Consider the following 12,814-nt stretch of genomic DNA (forward strand, 5'->3'; position numbering starts at 1 on the left):
GGGTTCGTGCCCCGGTCCAGGAAGATCCCACATGCCGCGGGGCGGCTGGGTCCGTGAGCCATGGCCGCTGAGCCTGCGCGTCCGGAGCCTGTGCTCCACAGCGGGAGAGGCCACAGCAGTGAGAGGCCCGCGTACCGCAAAAAAAAAAAAATAATGCTGTCATTAAACTAGTGGACCCTTCCGCGTGTGCTGTGAACACAGCAGCCACAAGCCACAGGAGGATACTGAACAGCTGAGTCTCATCAGAACTGAGACGTGGAGTGTAACATACACCCTGGATTTCTAAGACTTAGCGTGAAAAAATGAATGTAAAATATCTCAATAATTTTGTTATATTGATACATTGAAATGAAATTTGAGATAGAAGGGGTACTCATGGTTCCGAGAGACTGGAAGGCAGAATAACTTAATAAGAATTAGAAGGCTGGTCCATGACAGGACCACGATCTAATCCAAGCAGCTGGTTCCACAGCCCTTACTCATGTTGCTGGGATGCTTCTGTGTCACTGGCTGCTTGAAGGAGGCCACTAGGGCCCCACTAAGCTGCCAGGCCCACTGGACCACCACACTTAATGGTCGTCACGAGACAAATAATCAGACTCTGAAAGCCAGCCACCCTCACCCTTCCCCAAGGAAAAAGAAATCTGGAAAAAGGAATCAGCACTGAAGCTGGCGCTGAGCGCCCGTTGTGTAGCAGATGCTGGCCCAGTGTGATCCCGGGAATCCTCAACAACACCCTTGGGAGGCATCCTCACCCCCACTTGATACACAAGGAAACTGAGGCCCCAGAAGACTTTGGACGAAGCTCGTCGTGACAGAGCAGGGTTTGAGTTCAGGTCCTCTCAACCCAAAGTCTGTAATTGTTTCACCTAACCTTTCTGTCTAAGGAACAAAATGAATTCCAAGGAAAAACACTGGGGCTTGCCCTATGCAGAAGACATGGGGACATTCACCATGAATTCACAGTATTTCCAAGGAAATGTCCTTCACTCTTCTACAACCCAACTTTGCTGACACACCATCGAGTACAAAGCCTCAGGGAATTCCACACAGCTATGAAAACCACGGCTAAAAACACAATAAGATAGGAGAAAGTTCATGGTATAATGTTAAGATCAACAAATAGGACAGAAACTGTATATTATAATTAAAATCTCTTTCTCATGTATGTACACACACACGCATATATTACTTACACATTTATATACATATGCACATATGAGCCATACGTAAATACACAGATGACTTAAAAATACTTTAATATGCCAAAATAAGTAGAACAAGCGATTATCTCTGCATGGTGGGAAAATGGGTGGTTTATATCTTATGATTTTACCTTACTTATCTTAATTGTGCTTAATTTTACACATTTTTAAAAGATCTATTGAATATAATTACAAAAAGCAAATTTTAAAAGTATTTAGGAGGTCTTGTGCTCTAGTGGGAAGAGACGGGCTTTGACAGAGTGGCTGGGCAGAGAAGAAAATCCACGTCCTGCTTTGTGTTTATTCGTTTATGTGATCCAGGTATGCCAGGGGGTCAGAGCCCCCAGATATTCGCAGCAGTACAGGCTGGCTCAGCGCCCGGCACCCAGCGCTGTCAGCGCCAGCCGCCATCACGCCCTGTGGCAAGCACCTGGGGTCACGTTACTCATTAGAAAAGCTGTTTGGAAACTATCATCAGCTATTTTGAAGCTGATGATATATGTCAATATTTTAATGTCCCGTAAGTGGATAAAAGAACAGAAGGGAGAAAGACCTTTACTAATAAAGTTACAAGGGCTCCTACAAGCTGCTCCCCGCTCCCTCTGGATTCAAATTCCCACAGACACCTGGCTGTATATCCCAGAAGAATTTAGCAGAATGAGTGTGAAAAGCACATATGTGATGTTTGAGATGTTGGCAAAATGACTGGGGTTCAAAACCAGATCAGTTTGACTAAAAAAAGAAAAAAAAGCCCAATGACGAAACAAAACACACACACACACACACAACTCGGGACCTTTTTAACCATAACATATACAAAGTTACTTCTTTCATGTTATTTAATAGCTTTAAGTATCTCAAATTCAATTTTGCAAACATAAACTGAATTTTTTCCAATATTCAAGTTCTGACCTTTGATTCCTCAGCCCAATAAGACCTTGTGCAGGAGCTCCCTCGTCCTTGAGCCACACTGGCTAGAAACGCCCTCAGGAGACGAGTCAGACAAATGCGATTTTCCTCTTTCAAGCGTCCTAGTCCCTCTGATTTTGGGGCGGGGTGGGGGGGGGGGAAGAATGCGTGGGAAAAGGAAAGGAAAGCTCTATTAAGTGAGAAATGCTATTCCTAAAATGAAAAATAAAGCAAAACTTATTCTTGTGTGGAGAATAACTGATTTAGAAGAGAATTTGCAGATGTGAAGGATCATTCCAGAAGCTGAGGTAGCAGAATTACTCACTGTTGCCTAAAATCAAAGTCAGCTGACATCGTCAACCTCATCCTTTAGGGATAATGAGTTTTTAGAAACCACATTTCTATATGTTAGCAAATAAAATATGAGGTGCCTCAAAACCCACTAAAAAGTTATCTTCACACAATCGGAACCGTGTAGAGACGCAGAAGGAAACACGATACCAGAAGAAGGTCATCGCCCTTCCTGTGGGCTTTTTTAACCAGAAGGAAAATTTCCAGGTGGACTTGAAGAACGTCTAGGCCATTGTCTTTGTTACCTTTTTCTCGGACCCTTTCCAGCTGTGATGGAATAAGCGGGTGGAGGTGGAGGGAGAGAGACAGAAAGACAGTTTTCAATTTTGAGCTGACACCATGGTCCCCACTACTCTGTCTTTCTCCAAGAAGTTGTGAAATGGGCATCAAGTAGAGGAATGGAAAGTCCTTTCCCCAGTACATTCTAGATTTTCATTAGCTCTCTCTGCTCATGTAGAGCACTAATCACAGTTCCAGCCTGCCTGGGCCAGTGGGGGAAGGTGACAGCGTCGTGTCTTCAGAAGGAAACTTCCACGGAGGGACGCTGTCCAGAGCCACTGCCTGGAATGTCAACGGGGATGGAAAAGTCTTTTTCTCTCAAGTCCAGCCTCCATCTTGTTCTTGTCCCTAATCCATCCCTCTTCTGCTGGGCCCACAACTGCACACACTGATAGACTCAGTATTGACGCGTGATGGGAGGTCACCTGCCGGTGAGCAGAGAGGACAGTGGATCCAGACAGGGGAGGAATGACACAGGTGAATCAGCCAGGGGTCATCGAGAAGACGTTTCAAACAGAGGCATTGAACTTTGTGAATCAGTTGCGCGGGCAGTGAAAGAGCTGAGGACCCAAAGCGTGGGTGGTCAGACAAACCAGGCGGTTTGTCCCTCCTTGGGCCAAAGGGAAACGGATGGGGTCCAGGATCCAGAGGCCAGAACTGCAGCCAGCCAGCAGGTGAGAACTGAGCCCACAGAGCCGGGGCCTTCCCGGGGCGCCCAGGCCCATCGAGGGGACTTGGTCCTGCCAGGAACGCCACAAAGCCGAGGGGAGGAGGGAAAACACCCCGGCATCACGCCCAACCCCCCACCTGCCCTCCAGTCTCGGGCAGGTGCCTCCCACTGGCTGAACCTGCATAAATGCCAGAGGCAGGGAGACCTGGGGAACATGATTCCCTGGGATGCAGAGCAGGGGGTGGCCCAGTCCCAGGGCGAGCAGGCAGAGGGCCAGCACATCTGCATTTGATGGGAAAGTTGGATGCCATGAGTTTGGACCAACATAGTGAAGACAAAGATGTGTTTGTGTCACTTTTCATCTTCAGTGGCTGCCCATCATTTATAGCAACTGTGGTCAATCTTTCATCTTCTGTGCCAATTCTGACCAATTAGTAGGGGTTGCCTGGAGACACGTGTTTCAAAGGACTTTGAGGCTAAGACTGGGCTCAGCGGAAAGAGCTCTGTGATCTCTTAGCGTCGTTTGGACTTGGTGCGGGCTGTGGTAGCGGGTGTACCCTACACTTGCCATTCATCGTCTGTGCGTTAAAGCCTACACTTCCTGCATCTTCTGCCATCACTGCTCCTATTCTCAGCTCCTCAGATGCAACCCCCCAATTGGGATCTCCAGAACCCCGCGTCAAGGGTGACTAGCCATCAACAAGCCCCTGAATTCCCCTGATCCTCAACCTCTCCCTTCCTGCCCGTTCCCTGCCTCACATGGACCAGGTCTTCGGGAAAGACCAGCAGATGAATATGAAACTGTTTCCCCTTATGTTTCTCCCTTACGTCTTTTACCTACTTTAAATTCTGCATTTGCATTTTCTCCCACGAACCTCTGCAATCTAGTGCTCTTCATTCACCTTGACTTTGAGGGCTTTTCCTCTGTTTGAATGTTTGTCACAGTGAATCCCTAGAATTCTTATCTGAGCATATGAAGAAACGGTCCCATTAATTTAGGTGGGAAGCTTCAACTGAATTGGTTGTAAAAACAGCTCAGAGCAATACTGAAATTTTCACTTTATTTCCCCTTTAATGATCAACGGAAGTTTCTAAATATTTTTTTTTCTCTCTTTATTTTTTCTTGTCTTTTGCCACTCTGTGCAGCTTGTGGGATTTTAGTTCAAACTCGTGCCCCCTGCATTGGAAGCGTGGAATCCTAACCGCTGGACCTCCAGGGAAGTCCCTCAATGATTTACTTTTACTGTAATTGCTAGTTTAAACTCAAAATCTTCATAATTTCTAGTTTCTCCTAATTATGAAACAAGCAGTTGATCTGATTAGTGTACTTCCCTAAATATATTCCATGATATCCTCCTGGAATCCTTTCACATCTGCAAAAGCCCTTTTCACTCCCGCCAGGATAGGGGGGTGAGGCCTGCAGGTGTGAACCCACTACCTTTTGGCTTCCGGTCCTGCAGATGCTTCCCCAAGGCCATTGTCCTGGTGAGTAACTTTTTCTGTCCAGATCTTTGTTTTTATAAGATTTTCTTTGTGATGCAGGATTTTCCAAAGAAGTTCATCCTACTGGGAGCTGATAAGCCCTTTCCACACGCCACCCCAAGTCCTTCTTTTCTCTTCTGGAACACTCAAATTCTAGCCAGTTCTTCTGAGTAACGTGAATAGCCTCTCCTGCATTTTATGAAATAAATCCTTTAAAAATCATGTGTCTTAGCTCGAGAACCCTCTGTTCTGACCTAATCAAACCCCCCTGAGTTGCTCCTGGTCCTTCTTGTTGCCCGAAAGCTGTAACTTCTTTACCGGCTGAGTTTCAGTGGCAGCCCTCGCCCCGCCCAAGTGCTTCACCCAGCCTCGCCCCTCTGATGGCCACATCTGCTAGGTGAGGGTTTTGTGCTTTTGCTTTTTGTTTCCCTCTTGCCTGCGTTTGGCTCTGTGAGTTCTTTTTTTTTTTTTTTTTTTTTTTTTGGTTAGACACTGCTAGTTGCCTTCCCTGTGTCCGCCTCGTTTTGTTGGGGGCACTGGTGTGCGCCCCCAAGGCACCAAGTTTCCCAGCCTGCCTCAGGAGGGAAGGCGCCGTCCTGGCCGGCGGGTGAGAGTGGGAGTGCTGGGCGGACAAGATCGCTGGCAGGTGCTGGCTCCCTACTCTTTCTACCAGCAGGAATGGTACCCGATGCTGCAGGCAGAGAAGCCACATTCTAAGCACAGGGAAAAAGCCCGTCACCTGCTCTGCGCAGGTCACCAGAGCAACGGAAAGAGCCTGAGTCTCTGATGACATCGTGAATCTCTGGGCTAGCTTTGGGATGCTGCCTCTGGTCGTCTCGTTACAGGGGAAATGTAACCCCTAATTGGTTTAAGCCGCCCTAGATCAGATTTCTGTTACTCACAGCTGGATGTAGCCCTGAATTAATAGTCTCAGCTGTTACCACCTCTCAAGAAACCAGCCAGTGCTGGGAGGCTAGGCGATTTCCACTCTACGAGCCGCAGTGGACAAGCCGGCCCGTGGGCAAGCGGTTGTCCCAAGCTGTGGGCCTCCAAGGAAGCGCCTCGGTGTCCAGTTCTCCCGTGATGTACGTACCAGCCCCGACCAGCCCGACACACCGACACACAAAGTACCACAGGCTCGCACAGGGAGGGGGCTGGAGGTGGAGGGAGCCTTAGGGATGAGCGCTCAGGCCGCCATCCACATCTAAAGCCGCACTTCTCAGATCCAGTGGCCTTGATGGTCCAGCTGGTTTTGCTATTTAGAATCACTCACAGCACAACTGTGAACCAGATCTCCTTCTGAAAAATTCTCTGTATTGAACAGTCCTGAATTCCTTAAGATTTCCCTGCTTCACATCAAAGCCACAGGCCCATCCTAATGAACTGCCTGGTCCTTTCAGAGACGAAGGGAACGAGCTACTTGATGTTTGATGTTCTTCCAAAAGCATAAATTACCAGCTCAGCCCACCTCTAGCACCCGAGTCAAACAGACTCAGGGAAAATGAAATGGAAGCAGACGAAACCTCATCTCCTGGCCCTCCACCAAACACCTGGAAAGTGCAGCAGGAAAAAGGCTTTCTCTGTAGGGGCTACGGTCTGAAGAATTCATGCAATTTCTTCCTTTTCTCCTCTGTTTTCTGAAGCCTTTTTTCCACTTCCTCGGTCAATAAAGAAACGCTGAGTGACAGCTGTTTCGTATCTTGCTCCTATAAATTGGAAATGGATTTTTAGTAACTCAGCAGAATTCTGTACCACAAAAATCGGTAAACCCCGCAGACTGGGGGAGAGGGACTTGACCTGTTTAGGGGAAGTGCTAAAGGATTAATGAAATACAGGGGCGCGCCCTAGTACTGGGCGTGCGTCTCTGGCTTGGCCCGCTCCACCTGCCTGTCCTGCGCAGGGACCCAAGTGGGGCCGCCTCTCTCTGTGCGGGCACGCGCGGGGCTGAGCTCTAATAGCTTTCACACCAGCCCCGCCCCCCATTCCCTGCATCTGTGCGGCGGCGCTGTCCCCGCCTGAGCATCCCTCCCTCCACGGAGCCCCTCCCCCTCGGAATCCGGGTGCAGTGGGTGAACCTTTCCCGTGGCACAGGGCTGCGCTCGTTCCTCACCACCTGTCCTCTGCCTCCACTCCTGGGGTCCTTGAGGATGGAGATGACACCCCCATGGGAGCGGTTTTGAACTAATCACTTGAGTTCATCAGGATTGGCTGGGACAAGCACGCAGCCCTCTACTCACCTCCACGCTTTATCCATCTTGTTCCACATCTACAACACCTTCCCTCTGTTCTCTCCAGCTGCTCCAATACTAACCATCCGCTAAGAACAAGCTCAATTCCCACCTCCTCCGTAAAGCCCTCCAGGACTACCCTCTGTTGATTCTTTTCCCTGAGATCCTAGAGCACGCTATACCAACCAGTTTTCAGAGGAAAATTCTTTGCCTCTCCTCCTGTGTGTTCATCTTTTCTCTCCAACTCGACTATAGGGTTCTTGAACAGAAATCAGTATTACTGAGTGACTGAATATACTTTTCACAAGTAAGAAAAATCAACTTAAGGGCTTCCCTGGTGGCGCAGTGGTTGGGAGTCCACCTGCCGATGCAGGGGACAGGGGTTCGTGCCCCGGTCCGGGAAGATCCCACATGCCGCGGAGCGGCTGGGCCCGTGAGCCATGGCCGCTGGGCCTGCGCGTCTGGAGTCTGTGCTCCGCAACGGGGGAGGCCACAACAGTGAGAGGCCCGCGTACCACAAAAAATAACTAAATAACTAAATAAATAAACTCCAAATTGAAAGCAAAAAAATTTTTTAATGGTTTATTTTTCTGACTGAAAATGAACAAAAAAGTTTATTTTTCTGAAAATTATGACAGTACTTCTCAGTTCAAGGCAAATGATAAATTTTGTGGGGGAATGAATTTGCAGGATCAGGATTACTAGTTTCAGATGCACAGCATAACGATTTGATATTTGTATATATTACAGAACGGTCACGACAATAGACCTAGTTAACAGCTGTCACTACAAATAGTTAGACATTTTTTTCCTGTGATGGGAACTTTCAAAAACATATTCTCTTAGCATATCAAATATGTAAGATGGTATTAACTATAGTCACTATGTACACGAAATCCCCATGACTTATTTATTTTGTAAATGGAATTTTGTACCTTTTTTTTTGCGGTACGCGGGCCTCTCATTGTTGTGGCCTCTCCCATTGCGAAGCACAGGCTCCGAACACGCAGGCTCAGCGGCCATGGCTCACGGGCCCAGCTGCTCCGCGGCATGTGGGATCTTCCCGGACCGGGGCACGAACCCGCGTCCCCTGCATCAGCAGGCGGACTCTCAACCACTGCGCCACCAGGGAAGCCCCAGGAATTTTGTACCTTTTGACCCCCTTCCCCCAGCCCCTGCCTCTGGCGACCACCAATCTGTGTCTATGAACTCTTTCTTTTTTATTCCACATAAAAGTGAGATCATACAGTATTTGCCTTTCTCTCTCTGACTTGCTTCACTTAGCCTAATTCCCTCAAGTTCCATTCATGTTGTCACAAATGGCAAGACTTTTTCCTTTTTATAGTTGAATAATATTCATATATATAAAGAAAATGTTATATATCTATACATATGTGTGTGTGTGTTTTCAGCCACTGGTAGACACTTAGATTGTTTCTGCATTTTGACTATTATGAATCACGCTGCAATGAACATGGGGGCGCAGAGATCCTTTTGAGCTAGTGCTTTTGTTTATTTCAGATGCAAACCCAGAAGTGGAAATGCTTGATCACGTGGTAATTCTATTTTTAATTTTTTGAGGAACCTCCATACTGTTTTCTACAGTGGCTGAAGAGTTAATTCAAGAGCAGAATGTGCAATACATGAAAGAGCGCCTCCTTCCGAGTAATCCGGTTGGCGGAGAATGAGACGTTCACGTGCACACACAAATACTGACATAAGACTTTGAGGGAAAATTATTTCTTTGAAGTAGTAAATGCCAAACCCTTTCTATAACTAGAACCGTCTTACAAACAAACGAGGAGCTTACCACAGTTTTACAGATGATGCAAGAAGACACAAACTCCTGGGTCCAAGACAAACGATTTTATCACTGAGAGCACAGCAAGCAACGTAAACATTGGCCTACTCGCCTTTGTTCCCCAAACCCCGATTCTCACAGGGCCAGGTGAAGAGGCTCAAGTAATACCTGCATTCATCCCAGGATGCATTTCAGGAGCCCAGGTATTTTATGATGGGCATGACGCCTGCCTGAGCTTTGTCCCAGAGGGAGACATTACCTTCTGTAGTGGACACTGGACAGATCTGTCCTTGGCTCAGAGGAAAATGCTGCACCTTGCAAAGCTCTTCACTACTCAGTTCAGAGCAAAGGCAGCCAACGCCTCTGCCTGCAGACATGAGACATTTGAGAGAGCCGTACGTAAGGAGCTGTCTCCCAACAGCTACTTCAATCTTTCTCATCGCTTAGAAAACCCACTCCCCTGACCCCCTTCCCCCTTCAGTCACCACCCCTCACTCTCCTTCCCCCGCACGTGACTGTCTCTGAGAGTTTCCCCTTGTCCACCATTCAGGCACTTCCCAGGACATTGCATCTTGGCTTTCACAGCGGCTCCTGAATGTTGGGGACCCTTTGCCATTCTCAGCCTGGCCCCTCAGCAGCCTTCACACTTAGGATGCCTCTTTCCCACTGGAAGCTCGCTCTTCCCTGACTTTCCTGAAATCACACACCTGCACCCTTCTTCCTGACCCTGGTCCCCCCCCCCCCCCCAGTCTTCTGGCTGATTCTCCTCTGGCCCATATGAAACTCTGGATTTCCTCCAATGCTGGACCTCTCCTGCGACTCTACACTCTGCCCCTGGGGGGTTTCATCCGCTACCACATCAGTGTCGTTGTCTAGGTGCTGTTTCTTCCTATATCTTCATCTCTAACTGAATTTGAGTTGAATATATTCAATTTGACTTTGCCACTGCACAATTTTAACAGATCAAAATTGAACCCGGGCTTCCCTGGTGGCGCAGTGGTTAAGAATCCGCCTGCCAATGCAGGGGACACGGGTTTGAGCCCTGGTTCAGGAAGATCCCATGTGCCGCGGAGCAACTAAGCCCGTGCGCCACAACTACTGAGCCTGCGCTCTAGAGCCCACGAGCCACAACTACTGAGTCTGCGCTCCACAACTACTGAAGCCCGCGCGCCTAGAGTCCGTGCTCCACAACAAGAGAAGCCACTGCAATGAGAAGTCTGCGCACCGCAACGAAGAGTAGCCCTCGCTCGCCACAACTAGAGAAAGCTCGCGTGCAGCGACGAAGACCCAATACAGCCAAAATTAAATAAATAAAACTTATTTCAAAAAAATTGAACCCAAGAACTTTCCTTTTTTCCAAAATTGTTCTGCCTCCAGTAAGCCTCACCTTGATGACCAGAATCATCCCCTTAGTTGCACAGATTTAAAAAGAGGTGCCCCTTGCACGAGACACTTTACTCCCACAATTGGAAACTTCCCATGATATATTAATTTTATTAGGATAAAACACTACCTCCACCAGCTGGAAAACTCTTGTTATAAAAATAGGAAAATCCACGCTGTCAGTGGTATAAATGGCATCCTTTAGAAGCAACACCATCACTCGCTAAAGCACACCTGTCACCCTGAGGGACTGAAAGACAGGTGACAGCCCTGTGAAAATACTCTGCAGCATGTTATCCAGGCATTGGTCCTGCATGTTCACTTGACAGAATGAAATAATTAATCCGGCTACGTTCATGTTTATAAAAAAGGAAAAGACAATAAGAAAAACGAGACCTTGTTAAAATCACACTCTTGAAAGCTTCCAGACGTGAAAAGGAGCAGTGCCCAACATCCTTGTCACTGTGAAATTCGTCGCAAAGAAAATGAGGTCGTTTATCCATTCTCTATGTAATAGTTTGCATCTGCTAACCCCTAACCATCCCAGTCCGTCCCTCCCCCACCTCCCCTCCCCCTTGGCAACAAGGTCCTACTGTAGAGCACAGGGAACTATATTCAGTAGCCTGAAATAAACCATAATGGAAAAGAATACAAAAAAGAATATACATATATATATATAACTGAATCATTCTGCTGTACAACAGAAATTAACACAACGTTGTAAATCAACTACACTTCAATTAAAATAAAAGAGGGGTCTCTGAAAAGAGGGTTTTATCTTCTCTCCTTTCCCTGCCTGTCTCTTTCAAATGTAAATCTTGACACTGCAAACACAAAGCTGACTCTGAAAAACAAAATAAAAAGAGAGAGGGCCTGAAGTGTTCCAGCTTGAAAGAGCAGCAGACAAATAGCTATGATGATGCAGCTGCACAAACGGTGATTTAAAAGGCAACTGGAGAGAGCGCAGCGATGTTCAAAGCAACTATTAACACTGAAGGCCTAGGGACCTTCGGATAAAGCATAGCTCGAATGAAAGTCTCTTCCTGCAAATTCTAGCTGGATGTACTTGAATCTTCAGGAAATATTAAAATGCAAATCTCAGCAGGCTTTTCTAGCATCTGCATCTGTGTCTCAAAAACTGCGGGACCTATTCTGAGTAACATGGAGTGTATCAGTGAAGTGATGCCATCTTTGGAACTTTTTATTGATCCATCTTGTCATCGCCCCAGAAATCAGATTCATATTCCATCCCTTTCAAATTTGAATACATCATTGATTTTTGTCTATATTAACATTAGGTATGCAATAGTACTTTATGAACATGTACGATGTCATTTAAATTATAATAGTATTATATATTATGAAACACAACTATCAAAGAGGAAATAGGATATATTGTAGCTCATCTGCAGAAGTTTGCCGATTTACACTTGGTTATGCTAAACCGCCACGTTCACGCTGGCCCTCTGCAAACACAGGAAATTGTTTGAGGTTGTCCAAGACCATTCACGACAGCCGTGCTCAGACATGTCCATTCCGAAAACGCACGTACCTTCTGCACTGACCGTGAAGAAATAACCACGCAGTAAGGCAGGGGTGGGTACCACAATTAAAGTTGCAACAACACATCTACAAGGAATTTAACTATGGAATGAACAGTGGGAAATAAGCTAAGAAAAAAGAAGCCGCACCGCGCACCCTGTGGTCATCTCAGAGTTTAAAGAAGGAAACAAGAGTTACACAGGAGGAACCAAAGCTTCTAACGAGGACCAGTGGGACCTGACTTCAAGATGTCCTGTAAAGCTACATAATCGTGAACGGAACAAACAGATGGACAGGACAGGACAGAGAGCCTGGACACAGACCCAGTGACAAGCAGTAGTCAACTGACCCTTGAGAAGCAAAGGCAGCAGAATGAGAAGGCGGGGGTGGGGTGGCTTCTCGACAAATGTGCCAGAACAACTGGATATCCACGGACCAAACAACTATTAGTAAGTATCTAGACACTGCCCTCACACCTTCCACAAAATTTAGTGCAAAGTGGGTCACAGACCTACATAAAAATGCAAAGTTGGGCTTCCCTGGTGGCGCAGTGGTTGAGTCCGCCTGCCGATGCAGGGGACACGGGTAAGTGCCCCGGTCCGGGAAGATCCCACATGCCGCGGAGCGGCTGGGCCCGTGAGCCATGGCCGCTGAGCCTGCGCGTCCGGAGCCTGTGCTCCGCAACGGGAGAGGCCACAGCAGTGAGAGGCCCGCGTACAGAAAAAAAAGGAACAAACAAACAAAACAAAACCCAGACTACGCAGTAATAAAATAAATCTGCACTGAAGTGGAAGAGGGATCACTATCTGCTGAGGCCGCACTAGGTCTTCACTGGAAAGACTTAGACGTGGGCATCAGAGCCCCGTGCCTGTCATTCATTGGTTGGATGTTACGGCTCTTGGCCGGGAGACACTGGCTTCAGCTCCTCCTCTCCGGCAGCCTCAGCCGAGCATCCCTGCTCTTC

The sequence above is a fragment of the Aethalodelphis obliquidens genome, unplaced genomic scaffold (genome assembly GCF_003676395.1).
Source record: "Aethalodelphis obliquidens isolate GAN/ISIS:26980383/991018 unplaced genomic scaffold, ASM367639v1 scaffold35, whole genome shotgun sequence".
NCBI classification, from domain to species: Eukaryota; Metazoa; Chordata; class Mammalia; order Artiodactyla; family Delphinidae; genus Aethalodelphis; species Aethalodelphis obliquidens.